A 26,153-nucleotide genomic window follows, 5' to 3' on the forward strand; every position below is an offset into this window, starting at 1 on the left:
CAAAAAATTAATAATAATAGATATTTATTTTTTCCTTTATTGTCAAAGTGAAGTACAGATGTGGTTACAGTTTCATATGTAAGGCAGTGAGTACATTTCTTGTTCAACTTTTTACTTCCTCCATTATTTCCCCCCCTGCCTCTCCCTCCCCTTTCCCTCTTCCCCCGGCCCCCCGTGAGTTGTACAGTTGGTTTACACCAAATGGTTTTGTAAGTATTGCTTTTGGAATCGTTTGTCTTTTTATCCTTTGTCTCTTGATTTTGATATTCCCTTTCCCTTCCCTAATTCTAATACACATATAAGCAGTATCCAGGGGACTCAGATGAGATCAAGTGATAGTGGGAGTACAATCACAGGAAGGGAATACTAGAGAAACAAACAAACAAAAAGGTACGGTTTCACATGGCATGTTGAAAATATTTACAACAATGATATAACACTTGTTTCCATAACACGGAGTTCCTTTCACTTACCATCATCTTTTGTGTTCATAAGGGTATAGCTATTGGGCTCTTGTGATCCTCTGCTATGACTCGCCTAAACCTGTGCTAATTATTCCCTATGAGGGAGACCATAGAGTCCATGTGTCTTTGGGTCTGGTTCACTTCACTTAGTATAATTTTTTCCAAGTCCTTTCATTTCCTTACAAATGGGGCAATGTCATTCTTTCTGATAGAGGCATAGAATTCCATTGTGTATACATACCACATTTTCCTGATCTACTCGTCTACTGAGGGGGCATCTGGGTTGGTTCCATATTTTAGCGATGACAAATTGTGCTGCGATGAACATTGTTGTGCTGGTAGCTTTAGTGTGGTCTTGCTTGTAATCTTTTGGGGAGCTCTATGTTTAGCCTTCTGAGGAACCTTCCAGAGTGGTTGAACAAGTTTACATTCCTACCAACAATGTAGTAGGGTTCCCTTTTGGCCACATCCCCTCCAACATTTGTTATTGTTTAGATATCATTTAATAACATTTATAGCAGGTCATTGTTGTTGTCCCCCTACTCAAATTCTACACAGCACTGCTTGAACAAAGCTACTTTGAACTCAAGAAACCAGGGCAGGTGGAAAAACTGATTTCACAATGAGGCTAGTTTCAGAGGACATGATTACAGTTTCCTCTGCCTACATACATACGTGTGTGTGTGTGTGTGTGTGTGTGTGTGTGTGTGTGTGTACGCCAGTACAGAGGCTTGAACACAGGGCCTGGACTCTGTCCCTGAGCCTTTTTTTGCCCTTGCCTGGCACTCTACCACTTGAGCCACACCTGCTTCTGACTTTTTGGAGATTAATTGGAGATTAGAGTCTCAGATTTTCCTGCCTGTGCTGGCTTCAAACCATGATCCTGAGATCTAGGCCTCCTGAGTAGCTAAGATCATTGATGTGAGCCACCAGTGCCCACCAGGGGACATGTTTTTCTCCACTTTTTTCAGTTGTAGCAGCAAAATATGAGTGGTCAGAACAGCCAACAGAACAGTCAGTCAAATCTGGGCGGGGCCAGAGGCAACCAATGGCTACAGCCCTGGGTTGCATTAGAGTGGGTTTGAGGATATCCTGGGGGGCAGTGGGGCACTATAAAGTCAGGAAGAGCAGGCCTCTCCTCAGCCTGCCTTCCTGCTTATCCCAGAGGCCGCCCTGCCGGAGCGCAGGTCCTCTCTGCCCACCCCACCGAGTGGCTACAGACCGAAAGAAAGACAACAGGTGATTATCTGTCATTCTCCCCAACCTTGGTTTGATTCCTAAGGAAAAAAATAAGAATGAAAGAAATCTGTAGAGGGCAAACTGGGATGTGAAGGCAGAAATGAGTTGTTAGTGTTTTTGTTTTATCAAACAGCCTGATTAAAAATCTTTTAGGAATGTTGACTATTTTCCAAAAAGCAGAATTTTCAAGGAATGGTCTAGTGTGTGGTAGTTCATGAGCACTTACAAAGACCCAAGCCCTTGATGGGAAGGATTTCAAAGTCAGCATGGTTTGCTGACTTATATTTTGCTCCAGAGAACCCAATGGCTGTTGTTTGGAGCTGGTTGGTATTAGGGCTCTGAGCCCGGTGCTGGCGGCTCACGCCTGTCGTCATAGGTACTCAGGAGGCTGAGATCTGAGGATGGCCGTTCTAAGTCAGGAGAGGCTGGAAAGTCTATGAGATTCTAATCTCGAATTAACTGCCCAAAACAGCCGCAAGCGGCACTATGGCTCAAGTTGTCAAGCATAACCTTGAGCACAAAAGCTCTGGGACAGCGCCCAGGCCCTGAGTTCAAGCCTCAGGATGGGCACAAAATTTTTTTTTTAAACAATTAAGGTTCTGAGCCTCCTCTCACAGATTCAAAGTGTGAACTCCAGGAGATGAGTGGAAACTAAAAAAATGTTCTGCCCTTTATTCATGCTTAGGAAATATGCTGTCACCATCAGTTTTAGTCCTTTGAAATTTTTTTTTAAGAAGGAAAAGCCAAGCAGGGTGCCTGTGGCTTCGGCCTGTAATCCTAGCTACGCAGGAGGCTGAGATCTGAGGGTCACAGTTCAAAGCTAGGGAAGGCAAGAAAGCCCATGATATTCTAATCTCAAGTTAATCAGCAAAAAGCCAGACATGGAGCTGTGATTGAAGTGGTGGAGCAGTTCCCTTCAGCAAAAGAAGCTCAGGGACAAAGCATTGAGTTCAAGCCTCAGGACTAGCACCAAGAAAGAGAGAGAATAAAAAATAAAAAAGCGAAGCATATTTGAAGTTTTCAAAGATGTCTGCCTCACTAACATTATCAGTTGGGACTGTCCATGTTAGTTTCACTGACACCAGCATGAACAAATTTCCCAATTATTTGATGGCAAATCATGAGAGCTATTCAATACGGGTCTGCATTCCATATTTGTCAAACATATGAAGTCCAGTGAATTACATTTTTTATAGTGCTGGTCCTGGGGTTTGAACTCAGGGTGTGGGTGCTATCCCTGAGCTTCTTTAGCTCAAATCTGGTGCTCTAGAGCCACAGCTACATTTCTGGCTTTTTGCTGATTCATTGGGAGACAAGAGTCTCATGGGTTTTCCTGCCTACGCTGGTGTTGAACTGTGTTCCTCAGATCTCAGCCTCCTGAGAAGCCAGGATTATAGGCATGAGCCAGCAGCACCCATCTGTGAATGACTTTTAAAAATCCCCTTATTTCTCCCTCACAGGAGTGGGGAGTTCCAGGTAGCAGAGGCCCATGTCCCCGTGGCTTTGAAGAAAGGCTGAGCGGTCAGGGGAAGAGCACCAGAGGGTGGGGGCTCACTGCATCCCGCATTGGGGAAAACTCTGGGAGATCAAGAACCTGGGAAACCAATTATTTCTATTCTCCACAGAATCCAGATCCACTGAGTGGGATGAGTGAGGGGAGAGGAGAGAGGAAGGAAGAAAGAGGAGAGAGAAAAGAGGAGAGGGGATAGAGAACAGGGGAGAGAAGAGAGGGGACAAGAGAGAGGGGAGGGGAAAAAGAGAGAGGGAGGGGAGAGGGGGAGACAGGAGAAAGGAGAGCAGAAAGCAAAGAGGAAAGTGGGTGGAGTGGGGATGGAGATGGCAGTGAGAGGGGAGACTGGGCAGAGCACAGAAGAGGAAGGCGAGGGGGAAAAGGAGGTGGGAGTGTAGAGAGGGAGACGCATGGGGAGGGAGAGGGGAAAGAAGAGGGCAGAGAGGGAGGGGACAGTGGGAAGGGAGAGAGGAGAGGGGGGGAAAAGAAAGGAGATTGGGAGAGGAGAGAGAGGGAAAGAAGAGAGCAGAGTGGACAGAGAAAAGAGAGGGAAAGGAAGGAGGAGAGAGGGAGATAACAGAGAGAGAGGAGGGGAAAAGAGAACAAAGGCAATGAGAACAGACCATGCGAGTTCCAGCAGATCATCCTTTTTACACTAAGGAAAGAGCATGAGGTCCTCTAAGCTTTTCCCATTGTATGAAACCGTCTGCTTTCATGCTCTTCAGGAGCAAGCACCAGGCATTTCTTGCAACCAGTTTCAAGAAAGCACAGAGTCACTATGCAAACATTTGTACAGACATGTGGTTATATTAGCAGACTGGGGTTCTGAACTTGCCCGGGTGCTTGTTAGGCAGGTGCTCCTCCTCCCCTTCCTCCTCCTTTCCATCTGTTATGGGGATTGAACTCTGGGCCTGGGCACTTTCCCTGAGCTCTTCAGCTCAAGGCTAGTGCTCTACCACTTGAGCACAGCACCACTTCTAGTTTTCTGGTGGTTAATTGGAGATCAGACTTTCCTGCTTGGGTTGGCTTTGAACTGAGATCCTCAGATATAGACTTCTGAGTAGCTAGGATTACAGGCATGAGCCACCAGTGTCGGGCTGTGCTATACTTCTTGAGGCATATACCTGCCCTTTTGGATTTATTTTTTCAGCTAGGGTCTCTTTTGCCTGGGCTGACCTTGGACTCCAATCCTCCTAACTCTGTCTCCTGAATAGCTAGCTAGATTGCAGGTGTGAGCCACTGTGCCAGCCAATTATATATATGTATATATATAGTTTTTATTAATTTACTCTTGTTATACAGTAATGTAAATGTAATGGACAGAGGGATTACAATTACACTAGTTAGGTAATGAGTACATTTCCTTTCATACAGTGTCTTCTGTTCCCTCACTCTCCCTCAATCCCTCCCTCTGGTCTCTACCCACGGGTTGTATAGTTGACTCTCATCAGTGTCCAGTGAGCTCCACTGCTGCAATGTTCCACCATTTTCCCTTGAGTTCTGTACCCTCAACCAACACTTCCAAAGATATTCATTTGAATACACCATACATAAGAAAAAGAATAACCAAAAAAATAAAGACTATAACCAAAAAAATTTAAAGGTCTCTTCTTTCCATATCTTGAAGTTCATTTCAATATGTATATTATTTTATATAAATATAAAAAGGCAGTTACTCATTGGGTCTTTGTGTTTCTCTCCTAAGAGTATATTCTTTTTAGTCACACTGTGTGAACTAGCCCACACGTGGTCCCCTGGCCAGCAAGCACTTGCCTAAGTGTGTGCTTGCCTTGGCCCTGGCCCAACAAGCTCTCTGCTGGCTAGAAGGTGTGCAGTTCGGGCTGGGGTGAGGGTTAGGGGGCTAGACTCAGGCCTCCTAGTTGGGCATGAGGCTTTGGGAGGGGTGGGCTTCCATGGGTGCCATGGGAGTTTGTCTGTGTTGTTTTCAAACAGGTTGGCTTTCCCTGCCAAAAGCCAGCACTGTGGAGGATCCAGCATTCTAGTGCCCTCCAGTAGGGCCCTGGTGATCTTCTGCTCGAAGACAACAGGTAGGGTTGGGGGGAATGAGGAGGGGCTCTGGCTTCTTTGTCCTCTTCAAGTATGGTGCCCCTTCTTGGGTGGGAGAGAGGAGTCGGGCCAAGCTCTTGGGCCACCTCCAGGGCTGGTCTTCCATGGGGAGGGGTCCTTGGCAGGGTACTCACTGATCCTGGAGTTGGTTGTGGGCTGGCCGGCCATGATGTGAAAGTTCTCTGGGTCTGGATGTTGCAGTCAAATGGTGCTGGTTGAGTTGTTGTCTGCACTGGCTGGCTCCTGGTGCTGCGGGAGTTTTCTGTGTCTGGATGCTGCAGTCTTGCTGGTTAGTCTTGTCCTAGGGTTCTGGACAGCCATGGGGCTGGTCTTGTGGTTCAGCTGCTCTGGTGGCACTAAATGGAGGGGTGAAGGGAGGGTGCTTCACGGTTTTCTGTCCTTCTATGTACTAGCTAAGAGTTTGTTTTTTTCCTGTTCTTGTTTCTCTGTTTGTGTACATATTTTTTGTTCTCAATCTCTTGGGGAGAAGTATATGTTAGGACCCTAAATCTGTTTGGTTAGAGGGGGCTAGGGTTCTTCCGTATTCAAGGAGGTACTTTTCAAAAGTATGCTTTAAATTTAAATTGAGTCAGGTGCTGTTGCTTCACAACTGTAATCCTCCCTCCCTCAGGAAGCTGAGGTTTCAGAACCACGATTCTTAAGCAGACAATCTGAGGTTCTTATCACCAAGTAACCACCAAAAGGCTGGTAGTAGAGATGTAGCTCAAGTGGTACAGGACCAGCCTCGAGCAAAATAGCAAAGGGATAGTGTCCAGACCCTCACATACTTTACTATCTAGGCTGGCTTCAAACCAATGTCCTCAGGTCTGAGCCTCCTGAGTAACTTTGATGACAGATGTGAGTCACCAGCATCCAGCCAGTGTCACTGTTCTAACATGTTCTACAAACATGCAAAATATATATTTCTTATGAAAAATGTTGAATATTGCTTCATGGGAAATGGTAACTTTAGAAATGCAACCACACATATTACAACATAAAAACACGTGTTGGGTGGTGGTTTTTACCATTTGTGTGGCCTACACCACACCCAAACAGTGTGGAGAACAGTAGTGGGGACAAAGAATTTAGAGGTTCCCAAAGCTGTGTCAAGTTCGATTTCTAATTAAAAGCATTGTTTTCTGTCAAGTAGAATTAGACAGAAATGAAGTAAAACTATCTGGATAGAAATCAGGAATTGTTCAGTAATTTTTAAAGGATATTTTATTGTCTAAAACATCAATACATTCTGAATAGAGCAGTAGCAAAACCTAATAGCAGTTCTATATAAACATCCTCATGAAAACGCTATTCTGGTTGTGTGTGTGTGTTCCTGAGACTTGAGCTAAGAGCCTGGTACCTGCTAGGAAAGTTCCTGAACACTGAGCTACCTCAAAGCCCTCATTCAAGATCAAATTAAGTTCCCTAATCTAGAAAATGCTTTCTTTCATCTCAAGAAGCAAGATGAATTTGTCTTATTAGAAGACTGGTCAGCAATCTTTGCTACATGACAGCCATGGTCATTCAGTATAGGTACGGCCACTTTCCTACATCCCCTCTGTCATATCCAGGCTCGGGTAGCCTAGCATTTGCTCATCACATGAGTACCTGGGTGCGCTCAATCCTTGGTGGCCCCTGTATGCAGTCGGTGCAGTGCATTCTTCTCAAGAGCAGCATCAAAGTGAAGGATGCAACACTGTGGCTCCGGTTCCACACTTTTCTCAACCCCTTCCAGAGGCTGCTGTGCACAGCCTTTGATTTCATAGGAAGATTCACCTTTCCCAGAGTATGAACAGAAAGAATCCTCATGAGATGGTGGGTCCGGCTCTTTGTGGACCCCGCAGGGGAAAACCTACAAAGCGGGCATTTCATTAGCAAGGCTCAACCATGAAGGCACAACACCCCAAATAATTGCACTTGGTAATCTGAATTCACTGATTCTAGACATCCCTGCACCCTGGGTATATATCTCATTGTAACCTGTTCTTGGCTTGGAATTCTTTTGTAAATAGGAGACCTTCACGGTGAATGAGAGAACAGATGAATTGCCTAGTTGTCATGCACAGAGGTAAGCACGGTTGGCTTGAATGGTTTCTGCAAAGCCATCTGTTCTGATATCCACTGACTGGAACTTGCATTTGAGCCTCTGCTGTGCACATGGCAAGATTTCCTGTTTTCTGTGACAGCCATTCTCACAAACTGTTTATAAAACAGTCATGGTCATGCCCTCAAGCTCACTACCCTCTGGGGGGATTCTAGCAGGAAGCACCCCACTGGGTTGCACACCTGCACTCCTGGAGAGTGGTTTTCCTTCATCCTCATCTTTATATTCTGTGGAGAATGAGTCCTTGCAGGCAGCACCTGGGGGGATCCCACCCCACTGCCCTCCCTGGTGGGGCTTCTTTTGGGAGTGAAGCCTGCAATGGCTAGTGAGGTTGGAACTCCGGCTGAATACCTTGCCACATGTCTCACACACGTAGTGCCTCTCCCCGGTGTGTGTCCTGTGGTGGCGCACAAGGTGCATGTTCTGTGTGAACGTCTTCCCACACTCTGTGCACTGGTAGGGCTTGTATCCTGAGTGGATGGTGCGGTGGGTTCTGAGGTTGGAGTGGGAATGAAAGGCTTTGCCGCACTCTCTGCACACGTACGGCCTCTCCCCGGTGTGTGTCCTGCGGTGGCGCACCAGCTGTGAGCTCTGGGTGAACGCCTTCCCGCACTGGGTGCAGCGGTATGGCCTCGCCCCGGTGTGCACAGCCTGATGGTCCGTGAGGCTCTTGCGGATGCTGAACGCCTTGCCACACACGTCACAGGAGTATAGCTTCTCCCCGGTGTGTGTCCTGTGGTGGCGCACAAGCTGGGAGTTCTGAGTGAATGCCTTCCCGCACTGGGCGCAGCGGTATGGCCTCGCCCCGGTGTGAACCACCTGGTGCTCGGTGAGGCTCTTGCGGATGCTGAATGCCTTCCCACACGTATCACACACGTACGGCCTCTCCCCAGTGTGGGTCCTGCGATGCGCAGCGAGGCCAGAGGCATGAGTGTACGCCTTCCCACACTCGGCACACTTGTGTGGCTTCTGGCCCGTGTGCACCGTCTGGTGGGCAGTGAGGTTGGCAAACGTGCTGAAGGCCTTGCCACACACGCCACACGCATACGGCCTCTCCCCTGTGTGTGTCCTGTGGTGGCGCACGAGGCTGGATTTCTGTGTGAATGTCTTCCCACACTGGTCACAGCAGTATGGCCTTTCCCCAGTGTGGGTCCTGCGGTGCACGGCCAGGCTGGCATCCTGGCTGAATGCCTTCCCGCACTCGGTGCAGCGGTGTGGTTTCACCCCGGTGTGCACAACCTGGTGCTTGGTGAGGCCAGAGCGCTTCACAAAAGCCTTGCCGCACTTGCCACACGGGAAAGGCCTCTCCCCAGTGTGCGTCCTGTAGTGAACGGTGAGGTGGGACATCTTGCTGAACTCCTTCCCACACTCTGAGCAGCGGTAGGGCTTTGCACCACTATGGCGTTGTTCGTGAACCAAGAGACCAGCAAGTTTAGAGAGACCACATGGGTCAGGCTTCGGGCCACTGTGGCATCGCTCATGAGCCAGGAGGTGGGAATGTGTGGAGAAAGCCTTCCCGCAGTCTGTGCAGCGGTGAGGCTTCTCCCCGGTGTGGATTTGTAGGTGATTTGCCAGGGACGAGGGGTAGCTGAACGCCTTGCCACACTCCAGGCACTTGTACGGCTGTCCCCCGATGTCGGGTATTTGCATGTGTAAGTAAGAACAGACTGAAGCATCATCCCCCTTGTGGGCAATGTGCGTGTTCCCAGGGGAGGGGCTCCCCTGAGGGGGCGACATGGGGAGCCTGGTGAGGGTGGACTGCTCCATGTCATGCCACACCCCTGGCCCTTCAGACAGAAACAGCGGGTGCACCTGGAGGTGCTGTCCCAGCCACGTCCTCGTGGGCTGCTTCCCCGCGCGACTCCCATCCTCCGACTCCGCTCTGCCACCGCCATCTTCTCTAGGGACCACAAGCACCCCATTAGCACTGCCTTCTGCATCTCTCCATGCCCACTCAAAGTCGGGCGGATCTTTCTGGACTTCCTTGTGGGGAAACTCCTCAGTGCCACTGTCCTCATGACTTTGGGATATCTTTCCCACACTGCTGCCTGCGTTGGGTGGTAATTCTTTAATTACATATCCAGGAGAGGTATCTGCAAGATAAAAGTTTCCATCTGATTAATCACAGAGTGAAGCATTTCACACTGAGAGAACATTACACACATGGCAAATATTACACACAGAGGAGCCACGTGAACTCTGAGAACCATAAAATCCAACATTATGGGATCCAATTTAAAGAGAAGTTACACATCATTTCAAACAACCCATGAGGAAAACATGCACTCTGAGCAAATCTCATTGACAGGAAGACAGGATTTTGCCTGTGGGGTCCCACAGCATATCTAAGTGCCAAAAGCCACATGGTTATATCATAACCAAAGAGAAAAAGAAGCCTATTTTCAGCATACAGAATATGTACAAGTAAATGCACCTATCACACAATAATGCTTCCGAGCCCAAAGCAGTTTGCAGAATGAAATAACTGGCACTTTTGAATTGCAAAGTAACAGCAGAAAAGATGGGAAGAATTTACACAAAAATGCCAGAAAAGAAACCAAAATCAAAGCCACCTGGCGTATGTGCTATAAACTGCCCACACTCACTCACAGTGAGCAGATCTTAACACTAACAAGAGATATCTAGCAGTTATGTTGCACAATACATGCTGATTACATTTAGATGCTAGTCAAGTTAATAAAAAAATATAAACAGTAATCTGTGATAAAATGAACAAGTAATTTCCTCTTAAAAAAAAAAACCACAAAAGAATTTGTGTTGTAGAAAAAGCACAAAATGTAAGAAGTTGAATGCCTAGCTATCTTGCTCTAGGTATACATCTGAAGGAAATGGAAGTCAGCATGTAAAAGAGACACCAGGGATCTGCATACCGAGGATTAGCCAGCCAGTCAGCCTGGGAGCCCTTCAATAGATACAGGAAATGTAGTGTCCTCTGAAGGACAGAGCAACAAGTGGGGGAAAATTCTAAAGTCTTTTAGGGCTCACAGCAGAGGAACTTTTGTTTTCCCACAGAAGACTTTCATTCATGGCCAGGTTCCCCAGGTCCATCTCTGCACGTCTGAGCTCTTACCTGCGCTCACGCCTTTGGTGCCTTCCCAACCATTCAGCTCTCCTGGTGTTTCCACATCACTCTGTGCCACCCAGGGCTCTTTTCCCTGCTCCAACAGGGAGATCACACTCAGGCTGGGAGGGGAGATTCCTGTTCATAGAAAGAAAATGCTCTGTGACCTTTCTGGAATTCCCAGTCCCACACCTACATGAAAAGGGGACATCACCCATGGGTGCACAAATACAGTGCACAAATTCACCACACTGCCTCCATCTGAAAACCTAAGAGGACACTTTAATATGCAGACAGCAGTGCAAGAACTACGGAGTCAGAAGTGCAAGGCAATTGATACATCCAAACTGTTACGGGCTAAGTGTGGTGTCATCTGTGTAATCCCTGCACTCACAAATTCAATGGCAAGTTCAAGGACAACCAGGGCTACAAAGTGGAATCTTTTTTCAACGAAAAAGGGGGTGTGATGGGGAGGGGAAAGGAAGGCCTGCCATAGTGCTTGAGATGTCACTCAGTGATGAGAAGACCTGCCTGGCATGGACAAAGCCCTACAGAGGGAAAAGGAGAAGAGTGGAGGAAGGGAGAGAGAAGAAAGGGAAGGGACAAAAGGAACAAAGGAGAACAAGAGAGAAGGCTGCCATAGCTGACATGCACACCTGCTCACTTTAAGCTGTGGGATAGGGACATGCACTGCACAGGAGGCAGGACAAAGGGTGGGTATTAAATCTGGAGGCCACGTTAGCAGGTTTCAGGCTCCGAGTCCATAGAGCTTTGTGTCCAGTCGGGGAACCTGGGACCCTCCAGACATTCAGGGGAAAATAAGACCAAGAGTAAAAACCCGACTTGTGCAGGGAGGTCATCCTCACCCAGGGAGAGCAGGTTCCTGTAGTTGTCCAGCATGACTTCCCTGTACAGAGCCCGCTGAGCTGGGGACAGGCACCGCCACTCCTCCCTGGTGAACTCCACAGCCACGTCATTGAATGTCAACTGTCCCGAAAGAGAAAAAGAAAATCACTGCACTCACACACATCCATGGACTCAGAAAAAGTACTCAATGGAATTATAATCAGATACCTACCATGACAAAGCAATCAACACATCAGGGACAGAAAGAAGCATCAGAATGTTAGAGTTTGCAATAGTGTCTTTGATATGACACCAAAAGGAAGAAACTACATGGAATTATATCCAAGCATTCTTCTGAGTTAGTGAGGAAGCATGATGAGCAGCAGTGGCTCACACCTATAATCCTAGCCAGTCCAGGGAGCTGAGATGTGAGGATCAGGGTTCAAAGCCAACTGGAGCAGGAAAGTACAATTGACTACGAAAAAAACCCCACAAGTGGAGCTGTGACTCAAGTGGTAGAGCACCAGCCTTAAGCAAAATAGCTCAGGACCGTACTGGGCCTTGAATTCAAGCTCCAGGTCTGGGGGGGTAGGGTAGGGGCAGGGGAAAGAACCCAAAGCTGAAACGAAAAACAGCAGAGGTTTCAGACAAACGGTCTCCTTGCCTAGGCGATGTCCTCCTGTGCCCACGCTCAGTGGAGGTGACAGGGCTGAGGAAAGGTGTGGGGGAGTGTGAGCAGATATGGTAAGCAGGTGCCTACACAGTCAGCACCCAGGCCCAGCTCTTCAGACGAAGGAGATGCCACACGGCTTTACCTGAGTCACAGCCGCCATCCCTGGCTCCTTTTCTTTTTCCTTCCTCTTCCCTAGAGCTTCCTCCTCAGGTAATATCACTTTCCAGAGGTCAGTCCTGAGTGCAGAATATATCCTGTTTAATGCTCAGACACAACACACCCTCTTTGTGTTCCAACCCCAGCCCATGCCCAGGGAAGACCTCACTGTGGGGAACATGGCCCTCTGCGGCCCACTCCACACTCATGGGGGTGTTGGGGAACTCTGGTCCCAGGGATTGAACTCAGTACCTGGGTGCTGTGCCTGAACTTTGTGACTCAATACCATTGCTGTACCACTTGAGCTACAGCTCCATTCTGGGTTTTTTGGTGGTTAATTGGAGGTAAGAGTCTCAGGGAGGGGCTGGAGGTATGGAGGGGTTGAAGCACCAAAGCTAATGAGAGAAAAAGCATCAAGTACTCAGTCTGAGTCCCAGTCTATGACCTAAAAACAAAACAAAACAAAAACATTACATTCAGGCTGACTTCAAACCTCCATCCTCAGATCTCAGCCTCCTGAGTTGCTAGAGTTACAACCATGGGCTCTGCTCCCTCTACTGGCCTTGTAATCTGTGACTCCTCTTTCCCACGGACCAAATGGCTCTGCACAACTGCAAATTATTCTGCCCTCCTCCCACTCGGAAGTGCTCCTCTGTTTCCTGAACCCCACCACCTATGTGATGTCCTGGATTCTTCTGGGGAGGAACATTTTTAATTTCTCCATTTGCTTTCTCTCTGCTGTTTCCTTTGTGGCTTCTGCTCCTGCCACCCATTCTTTGCAAAGCCTGCACCCCATTCCCTACTTTGCCACCTGTTGTTGGGGTTCTGTCTTCTCTTCCTGTTTTCATGACTTCCTCTCAGTCTTTCTCCTGATGATCCTTTGCCCTCACCTTCGCAGAGCCCCATGTACAGATCCAGTGTAACAAGGCTGGACCCTGGTTTCCCATCCCGGCCTGGGGTAGGTTAGGGAGGGGCGCCAGCGCAGTGCAGGGTAGAGGTGGGGTGGGGTGGACAGGAGTGGAGTGAATGAGCCTGGTCTAAGGATGCAGAGATCAGCGATGGGCGGGGGGAGGGGGTTTCTCACAATGTCCAGTGGGAGCTTGCCAGGGACTGAGCCAGGCAGGCTGGGGCTGGAGCCAGAGGTGGGGACCAGCGTCAGGGGCCTGATCTCGGAGTGGGGCGGTGGTCCGGGGCTGTGGCAGGGGTCACCCCGTGGGCGAAGCCAGGGCTTGGGGGCCAGGGACCTGGGTCGCGAAAGGGTCAGTGCGGGGTGGGGGGTCGCGGATGTGGCTGGGTTGGGGGTTCGGGCCGAGGGACATAGACTGGGGGGGCCTCAAATCGATATTTTTGCCTGGGGGTCCTGGCCGGGGGCCCGGAGGCCGGGGCCGGGGCCGGGGACCGAGAGTCTAGGCATGGGGAATCAGGGACGCCACCTTTCCCCCACGCCGGACGGAGGGGCGTGGGAACCGCAGTGGTCCGGGCGCCGCGGGCCGCGCCAGGGCCGGCGGAAGTCAGGAAGGCCGGGCCGGGGCAACCCAGGCTCTCGGGCCGGAGGGACTGCGCGGGGACTCCCGGCGACGCCCGACCCCGCCGCGGCGGCCGGGGACACCCCGAAGCGCAACCTTACTCTGACACCGAGGGAGACTCACCAACCGCACCCCGAACTCTGTTCCACACCAACAGCTTCCGGATCTTCGGGGAGCTGCGCGCGCAGCTAGGGAAAAGAATGCGGGCCGGGCGGGACCATAAAGGGGGCGGGGCGAGGGCCAGAGCCCTGTGGGCGGGCGGGGCCAGAACGAAACCGTGTGTAATGGACCAGTCCTGGGCGGGGAAATAACGCAAGTGGGCGGGGCCACAGAGAGGGGCGTGGTGAGAGGCCAGACCTTGGCCTAGGTGGGCCTGAAAGAGGTGGGACCCTAGGTGTCTGAGTCAGTCCCCATATATGTGTGACCCTAGTGGTCATCGCATGCTGTAGACAGAGACGTGCAGTGCCCAAGATGCTAAATCCACACCCACACTTTTCCTCCACTCCTTGTGTCTGCCCCGGGGTGCACGCCAGAGCGGCTGCCTGGGGACATGGATGGCACACATGGCTCCCAAGGCACCATTGCTGGGGTGCTCTCTGCTCCCTCCCCGCTGTCCTGGGCTCCCCAGGTTCCTCACACTGAGCACCACCCTAGAGCCCCACGCACTTTGGGAACCTCTGCTTACACTTGCCTCAGGCACTCTGGGAAGCTGTCATTCGCCTGGCCGTGCATGGGGCGGAGGCACCAGGAAGGCAGGAAAGGCCAGCTCTCTGTCCTGGGCTCTGAGCAGGGAAGTCAGTTCTTGTCTGCTCCAGGAGTAGAAGCTGCAGACAGACCGGGAGCTCGGGCTGAATCAGTGCTGCCCCCCAGCGACCATACTAGTTACATTCATGAAAGAGATCAAGGTCCTTCAAGGTGTTCCCTTGTTTATTCCCTTAGTGTGGAACGGTCTGCTTTCATGGTCTGCAGCAGCAAGCACAAGGCATCTCTGACAACCGGTCTCAAGAAAACACAGATGGGCTATGCACACATTTGTACAGACATGTGTTTATATTGGCAGACTGGGGTTCTGTACTTGGGCCTCGTGCTTGTGAGACAGGTGCTGTTCTTCTTGAGGGTCACATAAGTAAGGTTCAGCCAAAAGGAGACCACCAGTGGTTCATGCACAAAAGAGTTTATTGGGGGCAGAGCATAGTGCTGGCCTGTACATGATGGGGGTGTAGGGGGTACAAGGGATGCAGGGGAAAGGGAAGGGAAGAGGAGAAGAGAACAAAGGGCAAGGGAAAGGCTGCAAGGGCGCCAGGGGTAATGAAAGGGGGTGGAGGGAATGGTGGAGACTGAAGAAGAGGGTGAGGAGGAGTCTGGTTGTGGTGAAGACCTCAGAGCCTGAGGGGCCTCCCACTATCCCAAGATGTGCCCCTTACCTGGGTTATGAATGCTGGACGGAGGTATCTAGAGGAGGGACCATGTGTGTATCCAGGAAAAAACAAGGGTGAGAGGCCATTTTCCCTGGTGGACCTAACTATATATATGTACATATATACATAAATTATTTAGTTTGATGTTATCATAGAGGTGCTTTACAGAGGGCTTACAATTACATGAGTCAGGTAATGAGCACATTTCCTTTCATACAGTGTCTTCTGTTCCCTCATTCCCTCCCAGTTCCTCCTTCCCACCTCCACCCATGAGTTGTATAGTTCACTTTCATCAGTGTCCAGTGAGCTCCACTGCTGCAATGTTTCACCGTTTTCCCTCGAGTTCTGTACCCTCAACCAACCCTTCCAAAGATATGCACTTGAATACAACATACATAAAGAAAAGAAGACAGAGTCACCAAAAAATAAAGACTATAACTAAACATTTTTAAAAGAGAGGTCTCTTTCCATATCTTGGAGTTCATTTCAATGTGTATTATTTTTTATAAATATGAAAAGGCATTTACACACTGGGTCTTTGTGTTTCTCTCCTAAGAATATACTCTTTTTGTCTCACTGGGCGTGAGAATCTAAAATCCTGTATCATATCCCAGTGCATTTTAGATCTAACTTCTGCATATCAGAGACAACATGCTCCACTTGTCTCTGAGCGTGGCTCACCTCACATAACATGATTTGTTCTAGTACCATCTGTTTCCCTGCAAAGGATATTCTTCTTCTTATTATTATTATTATATTATTATTATTATTTTTGCCAGTCCTGTCGCTTGGACTCAGGGCCTGAGCACTGTCCCTGGCTTCTTTTTGCTCAAGGCTAGCACTTTGCCACTTGAGCCACAGCGCCACTTGCAGCTTTTTCTGTTTATGTGGTGCTGAGGAATGGAACCCAGGGCTTCATGTATATGAGGCAAGCGCTCTTGCCACTAGGCCACATTCCCAGCCCTCTTTTATTATTTCTAAAGGCTGCATAAAATTCCATTGTGTACCCTGTAGGTGCCACAATTTTTGGATCCACTCATCTATTGTGGGGCATCTGGGCTGTTTCCTTATCTTGGCTATTATGGAGAGTGTATCAATAACCATGGGGTGGCAGAGCTTGGGGCCCATCAGAAGCAAGGGAACTTGTGGAGGATGCACACTTCTAGGTCAGGAGACTAACTGCTATTCAAGCTCTCTGAGGTGACACTGATGGGGAGGACCCCAGTGGACAAGAACAGCACATGTCCAGTGTGGACCAGGTATATATGAGGTTGATAATAACACAAGACAAATCCTCACATGCAAATGGAGGATCTGTGTGCTGGGTGGAGTGACTTTGGTCTGGATTAGTGCATGGGGTGTGGAGGGAATCTGAGGGTTGAAGCTAGTGGGGAGTGGAGAGGCCTTGAGGAATGCCCTGAGATCTGACTATGGGGGCAAAGAGGATGTAACACAAGGGAAAGAAGGGCAGAGAAGATGGGGCCTGTAGTTCAAGCCCTTTTGTGGAGGAGGCTGTGGAAACTTCATGATCAGGAGGGCCTCATCTCAGAGCTGACAGTCCTGCTCAACATCAAGCTTATTTCCTGGTTAGCTCCTGGAGACAGGCCTGCTGTCTGCTTGTTTCCTTTTCTGTGCCGGTCCTGGGGCTTGAATTCAAGGCCTGGGTACTGTCTCTGAGCTTTTTTTCCTCAAGACTGGTGACTACCACTTGAGCATCAGCTCTATTTCCTGCTTTTTGCCACCCTGCAGTACATTTCACTAGAAGAAAAGGGTTGGTCATGGAAATCCCTTGATTGATGGGGTCCTGCTCATCAGCCAGCACAGATAGCCATGCCTCAGACTCCAGAGGCTATTATAAGGTTATCTTATAACACATCAGAAATTAGAAGGAGGGCTGGGGATATGGCCTAGTGGCAAGAGTGCTTGCCTCATATACATGAGGCCCTGGGTTCGATTCCTCAGCACCACATAGAGAGAAAATGGCCAGAAGTGGCGCTGTGGCTCAAGTGGCAGAGTGATAGCTAGCCTTGAGCAAAAAAGAAGCCAGGGACAGTGCTCAGGCCCTGAGTTCACGGCCTAGGACTGGCCAAAAAAAAAAAAAAGAAATTAGAAGGATTGTAGCAAATTTCATATTACCCAAGCAAGTGACTTTCTCAAGGAAGAGCCTTCATTTGTTAAAACTAACTACATTGCAACTAGTTTTCAAAAGTGCACTTAATGTCATTGTTGAAATACTAGAGATTACATATATATGTGTGTGTGTATATATATATATATATATATATATAAATACATTGCCAAGGAAAATGAAGAGTTGTAAACAAAATAAAGTGGAAGAAATCAACACAGACAAGACTAAGGAAAGAACTTTCAGGAAGAAGCTTGGATATTTTTGGTTAATGCTACACCAGCAGGAATACTCTCTCCTTCCTTCCTTCCTTCCTTCCTTCCTTCCTTCCTTCCTTCCTTCCTTCCTTCCTTCCTTCCTTCCTTCCTTTTTTTCTGTAGTATGCAGGTCAGATCTAGCCAGCACCATCACTGGACACATGGCAAGTTGTACTATCTAGCATCTTGTCTTGATGGTTGTGCCTAGATTCCTACAGGAAGGGAAGTTCTTCAGGTGTTCCTGAATTGCAAGAGACTGGGGTGGGCACATGGCCTATATAGGTTGCTGGACCTGTCACTCAAGTGCCTGGGTCTGGGAGCTTCCTGTGACCCAGGCCCCTGACCTGATCCTATTTAGGGTCAGGCCAGCTCAGGTACCATTACACCATGCCACATGTTTCCATGTCTGTGTCTTGTGTCCTGTCTCCTGGCCTGTCTCTCGTACCGTGGCATCCCAAGTCAGCTCTCCATTGGAGCTGGATTGGTTTGTTGGTATGGTTTTTGTTCTATCTTTCCACGTTGGCCTGTTTCCTGATAGTGTTAAGTGTATTTGTGGGCTGCAGGCCTCTGTAACAACTGGGTGCCTTCAGATTGCTAATGCTCTAATAAAAACTCTAAGATTTGATCATTCAATATGTCATTTCTCAGACAGTTTACATAGATAGCACTTCCTTCCTTCCTTCCTTTGATTCCTTCTTTCCCTCCTTTGTTGCAAACCACCACAAACACCTTGTCTCCTCACAGCCAGAGGCAAAGCAAAGACCGGACCGTGGAACTGGTTTTGTTACGGGATTCAAGAGAGGGGATTCCCCATCCCTCCAAGAGTCCACCACTCAGAGACAGTCTCAAGCAAGATGGATTTATTGGGGAAGCAAAAAGCGAACTGACCCGCCAGGGATGCAGCACAGACTTGGGAGCTGAAACTGTGACTGTAAAAAAGTGGGCTGACCAGACAGGGACACAGTGCAGACTTGGGAGCTGCCACTGTGGCCCTGAGCAGTCCTCAAATTGGGGTTTATAAAGGCAAATACCACATGGTCAAACCTGGCTGAGGTTACAACACTTACAGAGAAACTGCATAGTCATGTCAGGTCACACGCAGGTGGCTAATGGAGTTACAGTTTGCCTCATAGTAACTGCATCCAGAGGCAATTTTCTTTCTAACTACTTTCTGCAGCTGAAGAAAGAGCTTCAAGAATTATTTGCTTCATTCAATAGGTAACTAAGACAGACCAAAAAAAAAAAATCAAAGAATCAAAATGGAATTAAACATGTTAGATAAGTTTAACCAGTTTATCTTGTAAAGTGACATGATCACCATTTAAAGGAATAGATTCTACAGTGGAATTTCACGTGGTGTAATAAGCATTATCTCAAAATAAACACTTTAACTTTTCATATCATTTCAAGGGTCATGAAAATAGAGGCAGGTGAACACATGCACATATAGACATAATAGAGCACAAAAAGACACAGGCGTCTACATGTGTGCTGCACATTACTATCTCTCATCAAATGACTTTTATCTAGGTGTGGAGATTCTGGAATGGCAGCAAACTCCAGACAGCAATGCAAGCTTTGAATGCTCCTCAGGGGAGGACCATTTTCCTCCTCCTCCTGCAGGTGAAGCACAGGTTGTAGGGAGTAGAGCGTCCACTCATGAGCAGAAAAGGGCTGACAGCTGGGAAACAGCCCATAGCAAATGCAGCCATATGGTACAGCACAGGGCTGGGGTTGTAAGTCACAAACAAGCAAATCTGACAGATGAAGGACCAGGTGTAAAAGGAGACAAAGGCGCTCACCAGGAGGAGGATGCTTTTGGTAGCTCTGGACTCAGGAGAGGCTCTGCAGGAGACGCTGGTCCTCTGGATGTGCTGCATTCTCTGCTTGTGTGTGTAGAGGACGAAAAGCATGGAGATGCTGGCCCAGAGCATGAGCCCCAGACACAGAACATCAGGCACTGAGAGCAAGGCCATGTGCAGTACCTCAACAACTAGGTCCTGACGCATGGAGGAAAAGTATCCATAGCTTTTTAAAATGGTCATGTTGTCATATGTGTTTGGTACAGTTATGTACAGAAGAAAAGTAATGTTCACCAGGAGGCTGACTCCCCAGCTGAGGTAGACCATGGAGACAATGTGCTTGTGGGCTCTGCCCCTCGGCCCTGCCCACCTGGAGGCCCTGGGGCTGATGCTGACGGCCTGGAAGATGCTCAGGGAGCAAGTGCTACTGATTGACACCCCCCTGCCCACTCGGTAGACATAAGAAACCAGTTTGCATTCCAGATCACTGAGGAAGTTTCTCAAGCCCCATGCGGCCATGGTTTGGGGAATGCCTCTACACAGAAGACTTAAGAAGTTGGCCACAACTAAGTGCCTAAGAATCAAGTCTGTGACTCTTATTCTGTTCCCCATGCAGGAAAGGAATAGATAATGGTAGAGAAGAGAGAAATTACCCAGAATTCCAACCATGTTCTGAGATAAGAAGATCACCCCCACAGACACATAGGCATCTCCCATCCTTTCCATTTTTTTAGTTCCTTGTGTCTCAACTAGATGATCTGGTATGGACAACTGAGGCATGCATGGTTCCAAGGGAATTCAACATTCTTCATCCATCACTAATCCCACTGGAAATATTCTCCTACCATCTCTTATGCATTAAGAAGATTTCAATTCTGTTCATCCAACAACAAGAAGAGGCTGAATTTTCAGGGAAATAGGTGAAGCTGGAGAAATGGCATTGAGTGTAGGGAAGTCAGGCTCTGACAGAGGAAGGACACCTGTATTTCACTCCTGTGTGGATTCAGATCTAAAATATAAACAACCCTGGCACCGGTAGCTCACACCTGTTACCCTAGATACTGAGGAGGCTGAGATCTGATGTTTGCAGTTCAAAGCCAGCCTGCAGAAAGTCTGGACTGTTGCCTCCAGTTAAGCACCAGAAAACTCTACTTGGAGATGTGGCTCAAACTGGTCGAGGACTAGCTTTGCGCAACAAAAGCTCAGAGACCGCACCTAGTCCCCTAGTTCAAACCCCACAAATGACTAAAAATATGACACAAAACATGACACAAAAACAAGGCTACATGCACTTAGGCACCAACACACTGACTGCAGGAGTGGGGGTCCCAGGCCACCACCATTTCCGGAACACTGAACACACAAGTTAACCCTACATACCAAGAAGATGAAACATGTCTGCTCTGGGGATGGTGCAGTTTAAGGAGGAGGAGGAGGACGGAGTCAGACAGCAGGGAAGGGTGGGCAAATATATCACAATACAGACTTGGAGGTGAAAACACCACTCCCAAGTACCTGGAAAATCAGGATTCCTTGTCACTTGTCATCAACCTCAGGAGTTGCTGTGAGGAGACCGGAAATTAGAAACCCTCAGGGCTTAGGAGTTTGAGTCCTAGAGTCCCAGATCTTTTCACTGCCCCAACTCCTTCCTATACTTCCTCTGTGGCTTTGTCATGCAACTTAGTTCAATCTAGAATTTCTTTTCTTGAGATGATCACTCACCCAGACGGCTAAACCTGGAGTCTCTGCTGCAGGCTGGGCCGCGTGGAGGGCAGCAAACATATGTGCTCCTCTTTTCTCTCAGGATGTGGATGGCAGGTATATTGTTTCTGAGACAAAAATGTGTGCTTCAGAGGTGAAGTCTCCTCTCTGGGGGCTGTGATTATCTCTTCACCTGGGGTGGCAATCCCTGTGCATACATTTACAAGCTGAGTTAACAGAAAACTTTTTTCTTTTCCCCCGTGACAATTACCAAGAAACTGCTCAAACTTTCTCGAGGGTGCTTCTCCAGGGAGGATGGCAGTGGTGGAGACTTCCTCACTTCTCCTTGATTGCAGTAGGTTCTTAGGAGACACCAAAGCCGGGCACGTGATGGCTGTGAGTGACCTCTGTGGTGTGTATGCCATGGTTCCCAGAAGTTTCCAACCAAAAGTTTCCCTTTTTATTCTTAATCTCATTTGCTTGTACCATCATTTACCCTTTTTAGAAAAAAATAATTGCACTGGGTGCTGATAGCCCATGCCTGTAGTCTCAGGAGGCTGAGATCTGATGGTCACAGTTCGAAGAATGCCTGGACAGGAAAGTCCATGAGATTCTTATCTGGAATTAAGCATCAAACAGACCAGAACTGGAGCTGGGGCTCAGTGGTGGAGCACTATCCTGGAACAAAAATGCTCAGAGAAATCACCCAGGCCTTGAGTTCAAGCCCCAGGACTAACACACACGCACACACACACACACACACACACACACACACACACACACACACACACACAAAAAAACAAAAACAGGCAGAAAGAAAATAGAATGAGACATTCTTTTCCTTTCTTTTTCTTTTGCCAGTCCTGGGGCTTGGACTCAGGGCCTGAGCACTGTCCCTGGCTTCTTTTTGCTTAAGGCTAGCACTTTACTACTTGAGCCACAGCGCCACTTCCAGCTTTTTCTGTTTATGTGGTGCTGAGGAATCAAACCCAGGGCTTCATGCTTGCTAGGCAAGCATTCTTCTACTAAGCCACTTTCCCAGACCAGAATGAGACATTTCTCTCTCATTTTTTGCTACTGGGGATAGAACCCAGGACATTACACTTGCTAGCCAAGTGCTTTGCCTGAGCTACATTCCAGCCCCAGAATGAGACATTTCTATGAAGGACATCCTTTAGTAATTATCATGTTCCTAAGAATGGTTTCATCTCTATTGCCCACATTTGGGGATTTGGATATAACATTTGATATATATTCCGGAAAGCAGGGTGACAAGCACTTTCACGCATGGTCACCTGTGTGGAGGTAACTTGCATTCTATAATTTCCTAGTCATTTTGATAGTTATCAGTGGTGATTTTGCCCCAAGAGTTTTGTTACTGTGCTCAGGGGAGGATCAGGAGCGACTCCTCACCCTGGGTTTCAGGTCCACTTTATTGCATGGGAGTCCATTCCTCACCTGGACCCTTCCGGTCTCACTGTGCCTGTCCCTCCATCCTGTGTTTGACTGTTTTCAGAACATGTATTTCCCTTTCTGTGCAGACACAGCAATCTGTAGTTCCACTGATGTTGCTGCAGATGACAGGATTTCATTCTTGTTCCTGGCTTAGTAGTAGTTTGCGATGGAAACATCTACATCTTCTTTATGCATTTATCCAGTCGGGCCTGTTACTCTATTCCTCTGAACCTGGCTGACTTTGCTCCACAGGGCAATATGCAGTGTCACTCATTTCTCTGCAGACAACATGGATCATCAGGGATGTTTATGGCTATGGTGAATAGTGCCTCAATGAACATGGTGTTCAAGGTCCTGTATGCCCTTGAGAATATGTCTAAATAGTCCCTTTTCTATTCTTAATCTCATTTGGTTGTACCATCATTTATGCTGTTAGAAAAAAAAAAGACAGGCCCTGTTGATTACCCCTGGTATCTTCACTACTAAGGAGGCTGAGATCTGAGGATGGTGGTTCTAAGCCAGCCAGCCCGGGAAGTCTGTGAGACTCTAATATCCAGTTAACTACCAAAAAAAAAAAATCCACAAGTGGAGCTGTAGTGCAAGTAGAACTCAAGTGTAGAATGCCAACCTTGAGCACAAAAGCTAAAGGCCCTGAGTTCAAGCCCCAGGATAGGCACAATAACAGAAAAATAAACAGGGTTCTGAGCCCCTCTTCTCAGGCTAAAAGTCTGACCTCCCAGGAGACTGGTGGAATTTTTTTTAAAAAAAAGGTTCTATTCTTCATTCCTCCTTGGAAAATATACCTTCCCCTCTGTTTTAGTCCTTTGAATTTTTTTTAATAAGGAAAAGCTAGGCTGGGTGCCTGAGGCTCATACTTGTAATCCTAGCTACTCAGGAGGCTGAGGTCTGCATATCCACATTAGAGGCCAGCTTTGGAAGGAAAGTCTAGAGAATCTTATCTCTCATTCACCACCAGAAAACCACAAGTGGCAGTGCTCTGTGTCTAAGTGGTAGCATGCTAGCCTTGAGGAACACAAGTTCAGGGACAGTGCCCTGGACCAGAGCTCAAGGCCCAAGGCTGATACCCTCCCTCCCCCCACCAAAAAAGGTTAAAAATTAGCATGTAAATCTTCAAAAATACTGCTTGATGGAAAAGCCACACATGTAAGACATTTAAACACATATAATACACTACAGAATCATGTGTGTTAAGCTCTTGGGTACTTGAGGTGTAGCTCCAGTGCTTACAACCCAAAGAACATACCAAAGTGAAAAAGACAACTGAAAGTCGCACACACAACACTCCTTCATGTGATCTTGAGAAATGAGAAGATTTTCCTTTTCCTGATCCTGGCCAGGTAGAGGCTGGAGGCTCTGCAGTCAGTTCAGGAGCAGAAAGGGACTCACCGTGCAAACTATCCAGAAGCTATTGCCGCTGTGCTCATCAGAAGCCAGCTGGGAATGTGCTGAAGACAGGGCACACATGGAGGACACAACAGGGCAGGTAAGAGTAGAAGGAGGGGCTCCTGGGGAGCAGGACGCCCTTGGGAGCTCTGGATTCTGGGGAGGACACAAGGGGCTGGAGCCACTGGTCCTATGCATGTGTCGGATTCACTGGTGCTGTGTGTACAGGATTGTCACCACAGGGAAGCTGGCTCTGAGCATGACCCCCACCTACATGACATCAGGAAATGCCATGAATAGTGTGGACTGACTGTCCATGATGTGATCATGATGAGCAGTGGTGCAGCACCCACTCCACCAGCCAGTGCCTGGGTAACCGCTTGGCACAGGAGAAAGCCCAGGCCTGGAGCTCAAGCTCCACTACCAAAAAAATGTCATTATGATGAGGTTCCATCTGCTTGTGAAGGTTCCTTAGCCAAGTCACTATCACCTGTAAGTGAACATTGAGATATTTTAATAAAGTACAAACAATTAAAAAGTAGATACAGGGGCTGGGATGTAGCTCAGTGGTAAAGCACTTGCCTAGCAAGTGCAACATCCTGGGTTTGGTCCCCAGTACCAGAAAAGTAAATATAAAGAAAGAAAGAAAGAAAGAAGTATTTGGGGCTGGGAATATGGCCTAGTGGTAAAGTGCTTGTCTCCTATACATGAAGCCCTGGGTTCGATTCCTCAGAACCACATATACAGAAAAAGCTGGAAGTGGTGCTATGGCTCAAGTGGTAGAGTGCTAGCCTTGAGCAAAAAGAAGCCAGGGACAGTGCTCGGGCCCTGAGTGTTGTATGCCAAGAGCAAGAATAATCCATCAAGGCACAGCTTAAGGTGGGATGGGGTTTTATTTACAAAGAGGTTCTTTTTACAATCTAGAACGCAGAACCAGTGCCACCCTCCACCTCCTAATGCTTGCCTGTGACTAGCCTGAACTGACCTGAGTCCTGTCTTGACGCCGACTCTGAACCTCCACCTTAGTTTCTAACCGCCTCAGATTCCCAATCTCCAAACCTCCAGAGGAGCAAGCTTCCTTCCTGTAGGCCTCACCTCTCCTCAAGCTTTAAGCCTCAAGCCTCCCCACAGGTTTTAGGCTTCTCTGCCAGCCTCAGGCTTCAGACTCTGCCGGAGACTCCAGACTCCTCCTCAGGCCTCAGACCCTCCCTCAGGCCTAAGGCTTCAGATCCTTCTGCAGGCTCTAGGCTCCGGACTCCTCTGGCCTAAGGCTCCAGACTCTCCCACAGGCCTTAGGCCTAAGGCTCCGGACTCCTCCTCAGGCCTCAGGTTCCGGTTCGGCTCACTGCTCCGTCCCTCCCGCTGGCCCCGGTTCAGCTCTCCGCTCTACTCCTCCAGGCTGTCTGGTTCCGCTCTGCTGCACTTCACTCCTCTCTCCTCCTGCTCTTCTCTTTTCTCAGCTCTCCGGCCCGTCCGGTACAGCTCACCGCTCCATTCTTCCTCCGACCGGTCCGGACTCCGGCCTCCTGAACCACTGGTCCAGACTCCGGGCCTCCCCTCGGTGTTGGTCTGCACTCGGGCTTCTTCCTCGCCTCCTTCCTCGTTTCTTCTCTCAGCTTCTCCCCTCCTTCCTCCCCCCACTCTCCCCCGTCGAAAGTCCTGCCCTTTTTATTCCCCCCCACACCCCCCCACGGGCAGTCCGGAGTGAAGGTTCCGGTCCCCCCAATGTGGGGCGGGATCTCCTACTTCCGCAGTGGGGCGTGGCAATCACGCCAACGTGGGGAGGGGCTTCTGCCCCTCAGGTTATTATGCTGAGTCCAAGCCCAGGACTGGCAAAACCCCACCCCCCCAAAAATAGATAGAGTCCATCAGGAACCTACCCCAACAAGCTATGTGCAGTAGTGCATAAACTGCTTACTGCCACAATGGTTACCAAATGACTCTGGTATGACATCTTTCCTAGGCATTGGTCAAGACTTACACACCCAGAATCTTCTTATCTGATGTGAGCACTTCTCCAAAACCTGCACATGGCTTTCTTGGCCCTTATGGATTCCACCATTCTGATCACAATGACAACTTTTCACTAGGCTGGTTCCCTTTGCCAGGATGGTGACCACAATAGGGCCAACTCCACAAGCCAGATGCTCACTGTGAGGTTGGGTGGGGGCAGACCATGAGCTAAGGATGCAGGGTGCAGTGGGAGCTGACCTCCCCACCCCTCTGACCCACAATCATCATCTCACCTGTAGTAGCAGTGGGTGTGCAGACTTGAGGAGCCCAGAAATTTCTGGAAGCCTTTTCCCAGATAACAATTATCA

The 26,153-nt window shown here is 48.7% G+C and overlaps 1 pseudogene; it reads right to left on the minus strand.

The window, feature by feature from the left end:
* Positions 1-26,153, minus strand: part of LOC125339067 — a 69,674-nt pseudogene that overhangs the window by 31,143 nt on the left and 12,378 nt on the right.

Source organism: Perognathus longimembris, chromosome 20, assembly GCF_023159225.1.
Source record: "Perognathus longimembris pacificus isolate PPM17 chromosome 20, ASM2315922v1, whole genome shotgun sequence".
NCBI classification, from domain to species: domain Eukaryota; kingdom Metazoa; phylum Chordata; class Mammalia; order Rodentia; family Heteromyidae; genus Perognathus; species Perognathus longimembris.